Source organism: Pundamilia nyererei, unplaced genomic scaffold, assembly GCF_000239375.1.
Source record: "Pundamilia nyererei isolate P.nyererei 1_Seehausen unplaced genomic scaffold, PunNye1.0 scaffold00215, whole genome shotgun sequence".
NCBI lineage: Eukaryota > Metazoa > Chordata > Actinopteri > Cichliformes > Cichlidae > Pundamilia > Pundamilia nyererei.
In genome coordinates this window covers 927,251-939,282 of record NW_005187616.1, presented here as the reverse complement: position 1 = coordinate 939,282, position 12,032 = coordinate 927,251, and positions in this window count along the sequence as shown.

Here is a 12,032-nt window from a genome sequence, read left to right as displayed (position 1 = left end):
TGAAAATAAACTCCACCTAAACTTGGTTCATATCTGACCCAGATGGACTGCAGGTTATAACTTCTTACCTGAAGTTCAGTTCACCTGACACTCTCGGACCAGCGGCCGCTTCGGGTCTCTCCTCTTGCCTCCCTTTTCCTTCATCCACCTGCTGGCCTCCACCACTTGCTAATGTTATTGAATCTGTGGAAGCTCCGCGATAGCCACCACACGAAGTAACGAATAACGCGTTCCTGGTTTTGGCATAATAACTAGTTACCGTGCTCGTTACCACAATAATAACGTAGTTACTGTAACGCGTTACTTAATAACGCGTTAGTCCCAACACTGCCTACGACATTCATATTAAACACATTCAGGTCCTACGTGTATATTCTGATGTTGACAGTTTTTGAAATGTTTACCAAAAAAATGACACAAGAACACAAGGCTACACACAATTTTCCTACAAATGCTTTCCATCAGAGTGTTTTGAAAGATGCTGTAATCACAAGAAAAGTTACTATATAATTGCTAACATTTCCAGACGTCTGCAGACAGCCTTTTATCTACTGTCTGTGCACTGCCTTCTCCCAGAGAGCGGCTATCAGAAACCAAAAGTGAACTCGTCACTGTTTGATCACAGTGACACTGATCATATGATAATTATTTGTGTACTCAGCTGGTCATGTCATTACGCAGCAGCACTACACTCTCCTGTGTGTCTTCTTTATGTATTCAGTTTGTTTCTTGGTTTTGATGTTTTCTCATTATTTTCAGGCTTGTTTTAAAGGTTGCGGTGTTTGTTAGAAAAATTCCTCCAACATTCATCCGCCGTCTGCTGTCTTTAGGAGCTGCATTTCTTCTCGGAAAGCTTTAATCATCTGTTTCACTGAACCAAACGCAGGTTAACCGAGTTCCTTTAAGTCATCTTACATGACATTAATGCACATCTCTTATGCCACATTTTTTAAAGTGCTAAGTGTGATTTAGAAAGAGGAAAGAGGACCCAGCTTTAGGTGTAAATCAACTGTAGGTGGTGCAGGGGTGACAGAGGACACAGGAAACACCAGCTCAAAGAACTATATTTCCCAATGACAGATTGGGAAATGAGGAAGACTGCAGAGAGGATTCATCGATGTGGTGAAGGAGGGCATGCAGAGGGTCAGTGTGACGGAAGAGGATGCTAAGGACGGAGTGACATGGAGCAGCTGAAGGAAGAGGAGGATGGTTCTGAATCATCGTCACTGGCATTTTGCCCACCATTGTGTTGTCTTTTGGAGTGAAACCATATTCTGATAAGACACGAGGGTAGTTAGCGAGCTGCATCCATAAATCTGATGGATGCAAACATACAGATGTGTATGCTAATAACTGCTTAGTAACTGACTAATAAAATCCTGGAATTTTGCTCACTGAGATGGGAGGACAGATTATATCTGATTATTTTTATTCATATATATATTTTTACATTATTAAGCTGTGATTTGGTATTAAGTTCCTGGTGTTTTCTGTCACAATGCATCATGCACATTTTGCCGCTATGGAATACTTCACATTTTATGAATGCAAATATGATATTAAATTCATGCCAAAGCAGTCAGTCTGACTGGCTGAAGACAACAGCTTAAGCCCCCACTAACCTCCACTTCCTCCTCCTTCTGTATGTGTCCCAGGGTCAGGCTGTCTATTTCAGTATGAAAGTCCTGTTGGTGGCCTGCTGACCCTGGAGGTTCTGCTGCCTCAGAGATACCAACCCTGAAATTAACAACCTGCCCTCCCCTCGTCTTCCTCCCTCCCCTCCTCCTCTCTCACCCCTCACACTTGTTTTTAATCACTCCTTCTTTCTGTTCTTGCTCATTGTTCTTCCTCCTCCACTTCCTTCTCCTTTTAATTCTCTTTATTATTATATTTCTTTTCCTCTGTCTTGTCCAAACCTTCTCACTCCCTCTTTTTTCGTCCTTCATCACTTTTTCTCATCGACCTCCTGGCTTTTGTTCTCCTTTGCCCCTGCAGATGATTCATCCTTAAGCACAAACACGATTGAGTGTCTTTAAACATGGAGCTGTTTGTTGTCTGCAACTGCAAATTTAGCTTGAGATAAAGTGAAGAGTTTCTGTTTTTAATGTGCAAGTCACCAGGATCACAGCCGTGCTTTTCTTGAACCTCTGTAGTGTTGATGGTAATATAAGGAGGGATTTTTTTCACTCTTGGCTCTCAGCACCAAGGCAAACCTAAGTGTTGGCAAGCATGTCAAACACTGATCATGATGTTCATGGCAGGACACCACAGGGGAAGCAACTGCCAGCCCAGGCCGAAGTTTGCCAAAGAGCAGCCTGACACTTCACGGATTAATGTAGTTAAGGCTGAATTATCTGGAACAAACAAGCAGCACTTCTACATACATACACATTCAGAGAGCTGGAGCCCAGAAGCTTTCACGAATACAGACATAAAATAAGATATGCTAAGATGTACTTTAGTCCCAAACATTTGGAAATTAATGTGTCAAATCAACCAAAATACAAAAATAGCCTAAATAAAGTCAAATTGCTCAAAAAAAATAAATTTAAATATTTCTGTAAGGTAAAACTAACAAAAAATGAACAAAAAATACAATTAAATGTATTTTTTTAATTATTGAAAGTAAAATAAAAATGATAAAATAATAATAATAAAACTTAAACATCACTGCAGATATTGTGGTGTGAGTTTCATTATGGGGATGTGCTGAAACAAATGTTAGAGAAATTCTGCAGCTGCATGTCCAGTAAGTGAAGCAGAGGGTGGTCAACAGCCATTAATAATCTGTAGCCAGTCACTACAGCCAGATGGAGAAAGCCAAACAGGGTGTTTATCAATCGAACTGGATACAAGCAGCAACAGCATGCGCAGAGTTCCCCTTACGAATCCACATGGATGCATTCCAGATCAACTCAATATTCAAGCCACAGAAACATTGCTTCATATTAACATGTCTGGGATTACACCACCTTTCAGTCACAGTGCAATCCACCCAAAAAGTCCGAAGCCTAGTACAGTCGTGCTGCAGTCCAGTCTCCGTTAGAGACATCAAATTGCACTCACTCTCTGGGATTTAATAAGCTCACAGAGCTCATATCTTATTGTCCAAACACCTCACATTCCCCATGATGAGAGTTTAGATTTCCTCCACTTAGCTCCACCTCTAAAACTCCACTGTCTCTGTCTACACTGTAGTTCCACCAGGATTTCAGGCCTCACTCATATCAGGTATCAGGTGCTGGGAAGAGGCTGTGAATTTGCCTGATAGCTTGGTTGAAGAAGTTTTTGCAGAATCTCAGAGTGCAGTTGGCATTGTAATGCATCATGCACATTTATGCCGCTATGGCATACTTCACAGTATTCCATAGCGGCATTGCAAACAATCTGTGTGCAAGAAGGGTGTGGTACTGCATGGTGGCAGCATGTCTGTGCACAGGCAAAGAGAGACGTAGGTGCTCAGAAGGCTTCCACTTCCAGAGTTCCACTGGAGAAGGTGGTGAGGATTAGTGACAGAGGTCTAGCTTTCTTTAGTCTTTACAGGAAGTGGAGCCACAATTGTGACTCCTTCGCAACAGAGCTTGAGTTGGTGGACCAGGCGAGCTTGTTAGTGATGTGTACACCAAGGAATGCAGTGTTTCTGAATCTCTGCTGTTCACAGTATAACGAACACAAAAAAATGTTTACCTATAGATTTTGGTTTCAGGTTTCTCTCACGTGAACTTGAAGAAGTTTCAAAAGTCTGTCTTGGGCACAGCAGATCTCCTACACCTACATCACCCCATCCTTTCTGTCACACCAACCCTCTGCATATCCTCCTTCACTACATCCATGAATCTCCAGCCTGGCAGCTTCATCTACAACATCCTCTGTCTAAGATATCCACTCTCCCTCCTCTGCACATGTCCAAACCATCTTAGCCTCGCCAGTTTACATCACAAAAACAAAAAGCAGACCCATGCACATCACAAGGCATGGTGTTGTCTTGCCATTATGCATAAGCTGTCTTTTGCTTGAGTTCATTGATGTATTGGACACAGCAATATCAGCTGACAAATGTTATCAGTCCTGTTATAGAGACCCTACAAAGACCACCTTAAGAGGTCAGAAGAGTAGAGGTGCCCATTTATCAGCCTGGAGGCCCACGCTCATTCTCTTTTTGTCATGATGTCTTGGTTTTGTGTTGTTTTTTTGTTTAGTATACTATAATGCCAAAAGTATTCACTCAACTATCCAAATCACTGAATTCAGCTCCGTGGCCACAACTGTATAAAATCAATCAGACTGCTTCTACAAACGATGAATCAGACGGGAGACTGCGAGACAGACCTGCTCGTCCAACATCAGTGTCTGACCTCACAAACATGCTTCTGGAAGAATGGTCACATATTCCTATAAACACACTCCTTCCCAGAGGAATTGAAACTGTTACAGCGGCAAAGGGTGTGCTGACATCATAGTCAAGTCTGTGGGTTGAAAATGTTATGTCACTCGAATTCATTTGTGTGGAAATGCAGATGAACGTACTTTTGGAAATATTGTTTTATTGAGTCTTTTATTGTTACTGTAGTGATGACTTCCACGTTTAGTGAAAGTGGTTTTGCTTTATTGTGTTTTTATTTTGTTCTAGTCTCCACTGTGTTTCCCTGTCACTGCTTCCTTTTGTCTCGTTTCTGTGTTTCTGCCTCTGTTCCTCTGTCTCTGTGTCGTTACCAGTAAGAGTCGTCTTGTGTCTGATTGTTTCCATCTCTATCTCATCCCAAACCTGTTTCAAATCCACAGTTACTCCTCTAGTCCAACCACAGTTAGTCCTCTAGTCCAACCAACCCAACCAGATGGGGTAAGGAGAAGGAAGGCAGAAAAGAGGAGACCATTAGCAACAAGCAGAACAAAACAAACCACAGGAGCCAGTAACTAAAGCATTCTGGTATTTAGTAGTGACAAAATGTGGGGAGTGAAAAAGAAGGGAGTGAAGATTCAAAAGATCTTATCACTTCATCACTTCAGGGGACTTTACATGACTTACCTTAGCGACCAAACTGACACAAACCTGACTCTAACCTCTAAATTAATCCTAAACCCAGTCTAAATCCCCTAAAATCAAATGATTTGCACTGACAGGTTTTGCATTTTCTCTGCATTATGACAGTTTCAGGTGACAGCCGCTGCCCCCAACACCTCTAATACCCACAGAGAAGCTGTGGGAGTTGAATTGCACTTCACTTTTTTCAGCTCAGCCTAGTGGACCAAAACTCATCATCCCTGACATCATTCCTGTCTGGCCTCGCTCGCTCTCTGTCTTTCCACCTCCATCCGTTCTACTCCAACCAATCAGTGACACAGAGACAGAGGTCACCGTCTGTGTGCATGCGCGTGTGTGTGTGTGTGTATGTGTGTGTGCCAAAAAGCCAGAGTCATTATTTAAACTGTTGGATCTGAACTGAAGTCTGAATTTCCTCACGCATCTGAAAATGAATCACATGTGTCCAGGTTAGAGTTCAGAGGTGTCCCCTCACACTTTCTGTGTCAGTCTTTAATAAATAATTGACTCATTTATCGATTCAGAAGATATTTCACTGTTATACATCCTGCTTGTTGCCGATGTCCTACCTCGCCGTGTTTCTACTTCTGCTTTCTCTTTAGTTAGATTCTCATTTTTTCACTTTCATTTTTTTTAACTATTTTTTCACCAAAACTCATTTAATCACAGAGGGTATAATCTTTTGTGGATTCTCATAAATATATTTTATTAGTTTGTTATTTTTTATGCAAGGACCTTCATTGCTCTCTTGCTCAGGGTGACGCTTACCTTTCTGTAGAAAAGTCACAACGCATGACCTGAAGCTAAATGTGGACCTACAATCAAATCCAGCTTTAGCAGATTTACTGCTATATTGTGAGTTCATCATGCTTTTACTTTTCTTCAAGACCGAGTGTTAAAATAAGAATCCAAAGTTGTCTGATATTGATATTAAGCCACTGTACAGGCCCCATGTTAATACCAGCGTCCATGTTTTAGACCTAATGTCTCCTCTACTGCCCAGTGGATTTATAGAAATCAGTTTAGACATTTACTGCATATCCTTGATTAAATTCATCATTCATTTTTGGGGTGGTCTGAAAAGTGAACCTGTAACTCCTTGAAATGGTCAGCAGCGGGTGCTCGTCTGATTACAAAACAACAATAAATAAACAAGTAATGATATTTATTATCTTTTGGTTTCGGTTGCACTAATCAACCATCAAAAGTTAGGAGTTTAGTTTAACCAGTAGGTACGTTTAGTTTTAAGCCTGTTTGATGTTAGTCAGAATGTCATGGTCCAACGTTTGGAGTTTGTTGTGGACTCATGATTCTTTCTGCTGCATTTAAGAATTGAAAGAAAGTGTTAGCTCAGTATTGTTTAGATTTTCCCTGGTGCATCTGAGGTTATTTCTAGTTTCTGTTTTTTTGTTATTCCTAGTCTCATGTCTGTGTCTTGCCATCATTGTTTCCTTTGTAGGCAGCCTTGTATCTGTGTGTTTTGTCGTTCTTTCTGTCTCGCCTGTCTGTTTTGTCATGGTCCTGGGTCGGTGACCCAGCGCTTTTAGTTTGTTATCATTTTCTAGATGATGATTGTTTAAGTTCTGTGTTATTTTCGATCTGCCTCTGAGTCTGCGTCTGTATCTGTCTGTCTATGGTGTCTCCCCATCTGTTTGTGAATCTGTCTGTTTAGTTGCATGTCTTGTCTGGTTCCATGTATCTGAGTTTCCTGTTTTATTGTGAAGGTCCGTGTCGTATGTGAGTGTGATCAGTTTACGTTTCCCCTGTCCCGTCAGCCCAGATTCCTCCCAGCTGTGTTGCTCTCCTGTCTCTCATCCCCTGATTACTGGTGTGTGTATTTAAGCCCTGTGTGTTCTCCTGCCTGTTGCCGTGTCAGTCTGTGTAACTCCGTGTCGGTCTGTTACCCTGTGTTCCACGGTGTCCTGTTCCTCGTCTGCGTCTCTCTGCTATTCACCATCCGCTGTCATATGCTCCCAGGTCTGTTATTTTTAGTTCTCCCAGTTTAGGTGTCTTTAGTTGTTTGTTATGCCCCACTGTTTGTTTGCCACTACACCTCTGTAAATAAAACCACCGGTATCTCATCCACTGCCTGCATCTTGGGTCCTCCTTCTAAATCCACACGGCTCGCCTCGGCAGCCGTGACATGTTTTCTCTTTCATGTCTCCCATCGCAAACTGGTCCGGACCAAATCATTATGCGTTCCCAGGCCTTGAAGTCCTGCGATTGCTCCTGACAGCAAACCTGACATGAAATGAAATACAGATGCTAATCAAACTAGTTTTGTAGCATTAACATTAGCTCACCTCAAATTTCTCATATAATTATGGCCATGTCCATGTGTTCACACAGTCTGCTTGATAATCATGCAAGAGCAGGAAGATAAAGGAGAAAGAGGTCAAAACTACAAAAACCAAGTAGGTTTTGCTTTTGAAATTTAAGTGCATTGGTTTTTTGTAATTTTCTAACAAATCTTATTATGATCTTGCCTGCCCTTGTTGTGAGTCATCATGAAACCAGGTAAAAATGTATAGAGTAAATCATGCCTAAAAGTGACTCCCCAGGGAATATTAAATAAAGCTGAGGATAATTATTTGAAAGTAATACAGAATGCCCAGAACCCCCACTGCATTATAATCCAGTATATCTGTGACTGCCACCTGGTGCCTCATTCTTCTATTTTCTTTACATTTTCACTATAATTCGATACTTAAAATTTAAGAGCTGTTACTGCTTTGCTTCTCTTACTATAAAAAAAGAGCAGCATGACTTTGATGTTAACTTGAATCCATGGTAACTGTATTTCATAAACCACCAATATTTGGCACCCCAGAGGTGTGCCAATATTTGGCACACCTCTGGGGTTTCCATCTATCCAGAATAGATGGAAACACAGGTGTTTCCATCTATTCTGGATAATTAAGTCTGCAGTTCAAAGCAGAGTGAGCATGTGCAGAGACGTCAGGAACTAAAAGCAAAGACCCACCCTATTTATGGCCAAAGTTAGGAGAAAAAAAAACAAGGAGCCAGTCTATGGACCCCTACACGCTTCTAATTGGTTACATTAGGCAATGCAACTGGAGACTTCTGACTACATTTGTGTGTGGGTGCCTTTAGAAATGTTGTAACACAGTACGGGCGATGCTTCAATCAGTTAGAAGCATTAAGGTGTGAGAATATTTTCAAATAGTTTGCGTGTCTGATTACTCTCAAGTCTTATGAAACCAAGACAAACGATCAGTTTAAAGAATAGCTCAGATGTTCAGCAGGGACTCCCACACACTAAATCTCTCTCTGGATGAGGATTAAATACAAACACATGGACAGGTTTTAGTCGTAGCCAGTATTTGTTTTAGAAACTTTCAGTGTTTGCTTCATCTGTGATTAACAGGACTGTTGGCTCAGTAACCAATCGCAGTCCAGCCTGAAGTGATTGCTGGAAATGTCCTAATTCAGGAAGATAATGGATGAAGGTAAATCAGCTCCATTATTCTCTGTAACGCGATATCTCAGCGTGATTTATCGCTGTCTTTAACCAAGCTCAGAAATTACCATAGGACATCTGTTTGTTTTTTTTTACATTTCTTTTAGTTAATGTGCCCAAATCCACACAAAAAGTTAACTGGAGATCAAACTGTCTTTGAATGCCATCCACGTTTCCATTCAGGATGGGTTTCAAGAAGAATCGCACAACAAAAGGAGCCAGTTGAGGTGCTTTAGACATCTGACTAGTATACTTCCTGGGTGCCTCCAAGGTGAGGTGTTTTGACTTTGAATCTGGACCTTGATAAACAAAATGGATGGATTTTTACTTCCAAGCTAGAGTGCTAAGCAGTACATGGAAATAACCATTGTCTGGTGTTAATTAAATGGAACAGTCTTGTTAAAGTCATAAGAAAGGGGTAGGTAGTAACTGGACTGTTAAAACAAGCTGTTCTCAAGATTTTATCGGACACTTTTGGAAATTATAAAACAAGACCAGATGTTTTGCCACCACTGGTTGATCATTTTAATTAGATCAAAGTGGCAGACTGAACTGTCAACAGGCTTACACCCCCATTCATAGAGCAATCTGCTAGCAAGGCTAAAAATATACAGCTTATACACCTTTCAACAGCAACCTCATTACGTGTGACCTTAAGAGTTGATGAAGATTGTCTGGATGTGCTATTGAGTGAGTGAGTGCTCCAATTGATCCAGGGATATTGAGGACCTAATGACAGAGTGCTTTTCAATATATTTTACATTAAAAAAAGCTTCATCTCTTTGACCTTGTAAAAACCGGATGGACGGCATCATATCATCATAATACTCTAATTGAACCACAAAAAGCAGAGTACAGAAAATTAGCAGCAAACTGATGACCCAGTTAAATAATAAGTACTTGAGTCTCTTTATTTTTATCCATCTATCCATCCATCCTTTCCTTTTCCTTCCCTTATCAGTCCAAATTAAGTCTTATATATTAATTTTGGGATTACAGCCAAAAACTATAAAAAGAACTGGATTCATAACTTTAGTCAGGTCATCAGAGACTTGCTGGATCTTAAGAGAGATCATTATTGCAGTGAACAGCAATCTAACTTTTTCCCCTTACCTTCTTCCACATTGGGGTATTTGGGATGATTATCTCTAAATTATGCATGCATACTGTGTTTTTAACTGACTATACTTGGTGTTGTGTGTACAGGCAAAAAATATGATGAGATTAATTAAATTAGAAAGAAATGTAATACATCAACAGCTTAACAGGAGAAGTGTTTTCTTCAGTGCAGTGCTGGGAAAAATTGTAGAACTTCACAGCTGTGTTAAGATCCCTCTAACATTGTTGTTTACACCTTTTTCAGCTGCTCCTGGGCTTCTCTCTAGCTCTCTCCCTCTCTTTCTCTCTTACTGATAGATCCATTCTCGTCTCTCTCCATGTGCAGATGAATTGATCCAACTGCTGTCACTTGGCCTGTTGATTAATTGCACTCTTTACTCGTGTTTCAGGTTTGAGATGAGACATTGAGAGAGGGGAGCAAGCGAGGGTGTTTTGATGAAGAACAGCCTGAAAACACTAAGTGCAGCGAGAGAATTGAGAAAGTTGGTGCGATAAATGGAGTTCAGGAACTCCATTATGACTGTGATTACAGCTCTGTATGATAAAATGCATCAGAATAGAGCTAGCAGAGAGACAGGCAGCTGCTGTTCTTTCAGTAACACAGGGTCATTAGACACTCGAGAGAAAGAGCAACGCCACTCATGAAAAATACACAATAAAGAGAAATTGATGCAAGTGCAATTGTGATGACGAATTAGACATATTAAAGGTTCTCGTGTTTAGGTGCAGTACTTGCTCATAGTTAGTGTTCCTGCTGGCCCAGATCCTAAAAGTGAGACTGTATGTATGAGCCTGTCATGACTCATATGTCACGTGTGTTGTACTTCAACTTGGGCCTCAGTGGCATGGGCCTTCACAAGCCACTGGCAGGTTATCGACTGCCAGGAGAAAAATGTCTTTCCCAACCATTTGGCTAGTGCTGGAGGTTTGCTGTGTCACCAGGTTAAATCAATTGCAAAGGGGTGCCAAACCACAAAAATCTTTGCAATTACTCTGATTGCTAGCCGATTGGCATGGTTGTCCATAGTTTATATGATGTCTGCAAATACTTGTTAACTATTAGCTGGGCAGCAGTAAACCTTGAAAAATTGTGACAATGGAAACTAAAACTAATCACCTTCAAAGTCAAAGTTTTCTTACTGCTGCACCCAACCCATTTTAAAAAACATAACTATTATTTTGAAGGCAAACATTCTCTATATCCAGTTATTGTTGAACTTCAGACTCTCTAGATTGTGTAACCATGAACCCAGCCTTTTGTTTTATGTAACCCATTATTTGTTGCACATTTGGATCTTCATATCTGAACCTGGAGAGTCACAGCATTTTCAGCTGAGCTTTTTCAACAATAAGAAGGAGATTCAGCAGCAACTGTGAAAATTTTAGACCAGCACAGACATCATCAGGAGGAGTGTGTTTGTTTTCTTGCTTTTAATGACTGTGGCAAGCGTTAAATCTTCGAGAGCTGTGACTGGGCCCATAAGCTGAAGGCAAGCAGGACGGCTATTGTGGTGTCAGCCTGGCTGACTGTGAGTACCAGCCTTTTAATTTAAGAACAAGCAAGGTGACATGACGCCTAATGTCTAAGTCACCAGTGACCCATATGGTAGAGTCCTTTCTACCAGTGGAATGGTATGGCTAATGTATGGTTCATATCTACCCATTTATATGGGTATTTGGCACAAGTAATTGGAGATTATAAGGCCAACCATGTAAGAGAGCTGGTTTAAAAGCAAAACTCTTTTTTGTTTTTGAAACTATGCTTGTTTAGGCGGCTAAATGCAACCATAGGTCTATCCCGGAGTGGTTCTCTGGCAGCAGTAAGATCACAGTTCATGTCATCTGTGGTGCTGGTTGTCATGAAGTCAGCTTGAAAGAAAATACAACAGCAACTATTTCTAAGTTTCTGATAAGACCCTAAAGAGAAATGTCTCACTTTTGCAATCCAAGTTTGCTTATTTAGATTAAATGCTTCATCAATCCTTACATGCTTCTCACAGCTTTCTCCTCTCTTAACCATTAACTTTGATGCCAGCTCTTTCCTTTTTTTTTATTCTCAGTTGAATTTCTATTCTACTGCTTTTCACAGAGTTAACATCAGAGTTATAGATATATATCAGAGCTCAGGTAGAGGCAGGAGTCATACAGAGGAAGGTTGCTTCATTACACATTACTCCACTCTGTAAACTTGCAGTCTGTGTTACAGCTGACCTGTATGGCGTGCAGAATAATACACAGTAAAGGTCAAATCCAGAGCCATCCACATACTGAACTTTCATAGTAACTGTGTCACTGTCACGACCTGCGGGGTCGGCAAGGCACTGATCAGCAATCTCTCTCCCCCTCCCCTGTTTTGCCGGGGCGGAACTCATGGCGGGTTCACGCCCTCGG